Below are 6,000 nucleotides of genomic sequence, written 5' to 3'. Positions count from 1 at the left end.
CCTCCCTCTCCCTTCCCTCCCTCCCTCTCTCTCCCTTTCCTCCCTCCCTCCTCCTCTCCCTTCCCTCCCTCCCTCTCACTCCCTTCCCTCCCTCCCTCTCTCTCCCTTCCCTCCCTCCCTCTCCTCTCCCTTCCCTCCCTCCCTCTCTCTCCCTTCCTCCCTCCCTCTCTCTCCCTTCCCTCCCTCCCTCTCTCTCCCCTCCCTCCCTCTCTCTCCCTTCCCTCCCTCCCTCTCTCTCCCTTCCCTCCCTCCCTCTCTCTCCCTTCCCTCCCTCCCTCTCTCTCCCTTCCCTCCCTCCCTCTCTCTCCCTTCCCTCCCTCCCTCTCTCTCCCTTCCCTCCCTCCCTCTCTCTCCCTTCCCTCCCTCCCTCTCTCTCCCTTCCCTCCCTCCCTCTCTCTCCCGTCCCTCCCTCCCTCTCTCTCCCGTCCCTCCCTCCCTCTCTCTCCCCGTCCCTCCCTCCCTCTCTCTCCCCGTCCCTCCCTCTCCCTCTTCCCTCCCTATCCCCCTTCCCTCCCTATCCCCCTTCCCTCCCCTGCCCCTGCCTCCCTCGCCCCCTCCATCCCACCCTCTCCCCCTCCCACTCTCCCCCTTTCCTCTCTCTCCCCGTTCCCTCCCTCCCTCTCCCCGTTCCCTCCCTCCCTCTCCCCTTCCCTCCATCTCTCCCCCTTCCCCCGCTCCCTCTCTCCCCCTTCCCCCGCTCCCTCTCTCCCCCTTCCCCCGCTCCCTCTCTCCCCCTTCCCCCGCTCCCTCTCTCCCCCTTCCCCCGCTCCCTCTCTCCCCCTTCCCCCGCTCCCTCTCCCCCTCCCCTCCCCTCCCCTCCCCTGCCCTCCCCTCCCTCCCCTCCCCTGCCCTCCCCTCCCTCCCCTCCCTCCCTCTCCCCTTCCCTCCGTCCCTCACTCCCACCCTTCCTTCCCTCCCTCACTCCCACCCTTCCTTCCCCCTTCCCTCCCCTTCCCTCCCGCTTACCTCCCTCCCTCCCTCTCCCCCTCCCTCCCTCCCTCCCTCCCCTCCCTCCCTCCCTCCCCCTCCTTCCTCCCTCCCTCCCCCTCCTTCCTCCCTCCCCCTCCTCCTTCCTCCCTCCCCCTCCTCCTTCCTCCCCCTCTTCCTTCCTCCCCCTCCTCCTTCCTCCCCTCCTCCTTCCTCCCCTCCCTCCTCCCTCCCCTCCCTCCTCCCCCCTTTCCCTCCTCCTTCCCCTCCTCCTTCCTCCCCTCCCTCCTCCTCCTCCTTCCTCCCCTCCCTCCCCCTCCTCCTTCCTCTTCCTCCCTCCCCTTCCCTCCCTGCCCTCCCCTCCCCTCCCCTCCCCACTCTCCCTCCTCTATCTCCATCCCTGCCCTCCCTCCCCTATCTCCCATCCCTCTCCCCCTCTCTCTCTCCTTCCTCCCTCCTTCTCCCTCCCTCCGTGCAGGCGAGCCACCGTTTGGCGGGACCGTAATATTCTCGTGGGCAGGAGGGACTGTAATATCGTGGCCATTGATACAAGCTGTTGAGGATTAGGTGCGCTTTGATAGTATTTAAATAGATTGCGATTGGCTTTTGCTCTTTTATTTTAAAAAAATATATAATACTTCACATGTGGGCATTGACATGAGAGAAGAAATAGAACTATCTGGGATGAGTGTTAGGCAGAAAGATCACTTACAAACTTGTGGCTATTATAGATATCTTCTAGTGCTCTTAAGGTGTTGGATCACTCACTTAAATGGTCTGAACACCTAGTTTTATGCAGATTGAATTTCTTTGCCTATTATCTACTGGTGCAGCAGTGAAACCCAGGAATGCAACAATGAAACTCCTTTGTGATCTTGACTGGATTTTTATATTTTATGTGCTTAGATTTTTTTGATCTTATCAAAAGGCAGACTAGATCTACTTGCTAAGTTTTTTTTTTCCCCCCCAGAAGTTTGTTTTTGTTTACGTTTCACTGGATGAGGTGAAATTTGGTTCAATCATAAGCTGCCTTATTCCACAAGATGTAAACCACATGTAACAATGACATAAATTAAAATCATTAAGACTTTTGTTTGCTTACAGCTCCCAAAAAAGACATTTGCCAATTCCCATTTTTCAAAAAAAAGTCAGCAAACAAAGGCATTTTCATGTGTTTGATTCAGTTGACTAATATAGGGTAAAAACGGAAAATATTCAGCAGGCCTGGCAGCACCTGTGGAGAGAAACAGTTAACTGTTCAGGTCAATGACCTTTCATCGGAACTCGATTTGTTTTATTTGACCATGCGTTTTGGATTAAATTAAGAATTTAGCAGTTTTCACATTATCAAACTCTGTCAAAAACATAGCATGTTTTATCAATCTTTAGTTTGCATAACATTGAGTTGATATTTTTAGTTAAGTCGTCACTTTCCTCATAATCTTTGCCATAAATTGATAATGCATCTTTTTTAAAAAAGGGTATCTTCATTGGAGATTAGGGTATAGCCAGTATTAGTAGTAATGATTGAACTGCTTCTTTATAAAGTTACACTTGGGATTATCAACTCAATTTGTAATAAATGTGTCTAGTGACAAATAGTACAATAGCCATTTCGCTGTTTGTCATAATGTTTGGGTTTCATTAAGATAGATTTGCTTGATATGAATTGTTCATAATGAATAAAGTCAAACTACAACAATATATTTGATCAATGAGTTGCTAACATTGTTTAATGTTAAATTGAGGCACATTGTTTATGGATCGGATAACCTTTCGTATTGTGCTTTATGAAGCCCTGTACACTTTGTTTTTCACTCGTGATTTTCTTCACAGGGAGGGAGTAAAACGAAAGCCACATTGTTACTTTTTATGTCCTACTGGTGGTGAGGTCAAGATTATTATTAAACCTGGAATGAATCATTAAAACTGAGAGGTGTGTGTTAGAACAAGACAGTTTTATATTTGGGATCAAATGGAAAATGTGAAGTTTAAATTGGACATAAGTTAAATTGCATTGAGAAAATTTCACAGAACTATGATCAACCTTAAAGTGCCCTCTAAAACATCTAAAAAAAACTTAAAATCATGAGTGTTCATACTTCTGTTTTTATACTCCTACCCTTCTTTCTCCCCACCCCTACTCTGGACAATAATTACTGGTTGCTCATTAGACAACCAACAGATGCGAGTTTGAGCTCCAAATAGGAGAATGATATCTTTGATCTAAGTTTGTTTTGAAACGTAGCATCTAGGTAACACCCTCCTGTGGATGTTATTCAAGTCTCAGAGCTATTCCTCCAGCTATACATACGACATCTGCCTTCAACTTAGTGAAATAGTTTCCATAGCATAACTTGCAGCCTCCCATGTTCAAATATTTAATAACTAAAGCAAATATTATAAAATGCAGTATTTAAACACTGACCATGCCATTGTTGAATTTACTAGTAAATTTAATCTAATTTGGGGGAAATTAGTTTCAGACTTGGAACATGATTCTGCTTTGGCCATCATATTTGTGCTAAGCTTGAGAGCATGCAGTGTAACTGTTTAAAAATGAAACCAATTATTTTAGTTGATAAAATGTATAATGCAATATATCAATTTTTTGCATATGCCTAAACCTTTTTTAAAAATTTCTTTAGCAAAGAGGAGATGCAGGCAGCTAAGGATAAGTATGGAAACAAGGTGTTTCTGTCTGTGCCCTATGGTAATTGGATTTTGTTCTGGAGTATTTCTTTAAGACCGTCTAACATATGGGGACAGTTTTATTTTTTTAAAATAGGGAATTTTAATCTGTCCAGATTAAATCTGTCATGTTTTAATGAAAGTAATTTGACAACATCACAATAAACCCTGCAAATTTCTACATATCATGTGATTAGTTGTCCAGGTACTGCAATCTTGCATGAGATTGCAGTGTCATTATTGCTTCTGAGTAAATACAAATCTTTATTGATGAATTTCGTTAACTGGATTTCTATTTCTACGATAACATTAGAAGTAGGAATATGCCATATGGCGTTTATCACTTGCTCTGCAATTCAATAAAAACGTGGCTGATCTTCTCCATTAACCCCATTTTTCTGTCCCATCCCGATATCCCTTGATTCCTTAGTGCCCTGGAATATGTTGATCTTCATTTAGAACATTGATGTGGATGCTCTATCATAACATCACTCTGGGTGGAGAATTCCAAACATTCACAACCCTCTGAGTGACCCCTAGTTCTAAATTCTCCTGCTAGGGGAAATAGTCTCTTAGCATCTACCCTGTTAAACCCTCATAAGTATTTGATGTTTCAATGAGATTGTCTCTTGTCCTCAATTCCAGAGAATATAGGCTCACTATACCCAATCTTTCCAATTGGATAGATCTTCCCGGGAATCAACTTTGTGAATCTATATTACTCATCTTTATCCTCATAAGGCAAGTATATCTTTCCTTGGGTAAGGAATCAAAGATTTTCACAATACACCACATATGGTCTCACCAAAGGCCCAATATAACTTCAGCAAGATTTCCTTAACTCTTGTACTGCAGCTGCCTTGCTAACTTTTATTGCGTACTATTTGCTTGCTGTACCTGCATGTTATTAACGTTTTGTGATCCATGTGCAAGAACAACCAAATCCCTTTGAACATCAACTTTTAGTGGACTCACGTTTTCAAAAAAAAATCTGATTTTCTAATCCAGTCATCTAATACTTGAAGTCAACTAAATAATATACTAAAGCAGCGGCTTGGTTTGATGTCAATTTGTGCTGCTTATTCCTTTTTTGTGGGTGTATTTAATCGTACTGCATGAAATTCAGTTGCTATAAAAGACAACAACAATGACGTAAAAGACAGCAAGCTATTGTAAATAGCGGGAAAATGTTCTGCCCATTACACATGTTTACAGTTGCCTTTATAATGAGGCAGTCTGTTCAGCCTTCTGTAGATAATAACTGTGCAAACCAATAAGTAGGGAGAAAAACGTATTCTGATTCTGTAAATAGTTACCGCTCCCAACGAGTTAGCAGGAACGTTATGCGCAATGTTGCAGATCCGCGCAGTGTGGCCGTGTGCGCAGGCGCGGTGAGGTCCTGGAGGCTGTAATAAACCATCTAAGCGTTGATTTGCTGTTACTATAGTTACCAATCAAGCCCCTCTTCCGACTTGTGGTTTCTCATTTAATATAAGGGACCAGAACTGGAAATACAGGATCGACCTGGCTTTATACCAAGGTAGTTTTAAAGTATTCATTTGGAACAAATGTAGCTTCTCCCGTCTTTCTAAAGCAGTCCTGAAGTTCCTTTTGAAAACTTATATTGACGCGGTTTATGAATATTGTAGGGAATTCTTCACAAGTTTCCGAGAGGCTTAAATAAAATAGACCAGTATAAGTAGACGTTTATTGAGATCATGTTGGTATAAAACGCCGCTGGAAGACTCGTGGCGTTTATTATCTTGCGGCTGTTGCAGATCGATTTAAAGTTATTTATCTCCAGACGTTAAATCGACAGATACCCAGTTTAGAAACAACCGCTTGGCCTTAAACTGACTAGCTGTAAAATAAATGGCTATATATTATTGTTGAATTAGAGGCTGGATCTGTATGAGAACTCAAATTTTCGGAAGTTGGAAACGTTGATGTCAAATTGGAAGGTTTTGGTTGTTCAGTGAGTATGGAGATTACATACATCTTCATGTTTTCTGACATTGTTTAGGCTTACAATAGTATCTCTTAGCATAAGGCCATAAGACGTAGGAGCAGAAGCAGGCCATTCGGCCCATCTCACCGCCATTCAGTGAAATCATGGCTGAATTGATAATTCTCAACTCCATTTTACTGCCTTTACCTCATTACCCTTGATTCCCTTACTGATTAAAAACCTATCTCAGCCTTGAATATACTTAATGACCCAGCCGACAGCCCTTCTGCAGTAAAGAATGCCACAGATTCACTACCTTCTGAGAGAAGAAATTCCTCCTCATCTCTGTCTTAAGTGGACAACCCCTTACTCTGAGATTATGCCCTGTCGTCCTCAACTCTTCCACAAGGGAAATCAACCTCTCAGCATCTATC

General features: G+C 44.0%; 1 protein-coding gene across 3 annotated transcripts in view; it reads left to right on the top strand.

The window, feature by feature from the left end:
- Nucleotides 1-2,843: 2,843 nt before the first annotated feature.
- Nucleotides 2,844-6,000, top strand: part of acsl3a (acyl-CoA synthetase long chain family member 3a) — a 106,242-nt gene continuing 103,085 nt past the window's right edge. For 2 of the 3 annotated variants that reach the window (XM_041214048.1, XM_041214042.1), the window contains exon 1: nucleotides 2,844-2,863. The gene's annotated coding sequence lies outside the window, so the exon portion shown is untranslated. The remainder of the gene's footprint in view (nucleotides 2,864-6,000) is intronic. The other variant, XM_041214057.1, reaches the window with a different exon arrangement.

This window comes from Carcharodon carcharias, chromosome 2 (assembly GCF_017639515.1).
Source record: "Carcharodon carcharias isolate sCarCar2 chromosome 2, sCarCar2.pri, whole genome shotgun sequence".
Taxonomy (NCBI): Eukaryota; Metazoa; Chordata; class Chondrichthyes; order Lamniformes; family Lamnidae; genus Carcharodon; species Carcharodon carcharias.
This window is presented reverse-complemented; position numbering and strand designations above follow the sequence as displayed.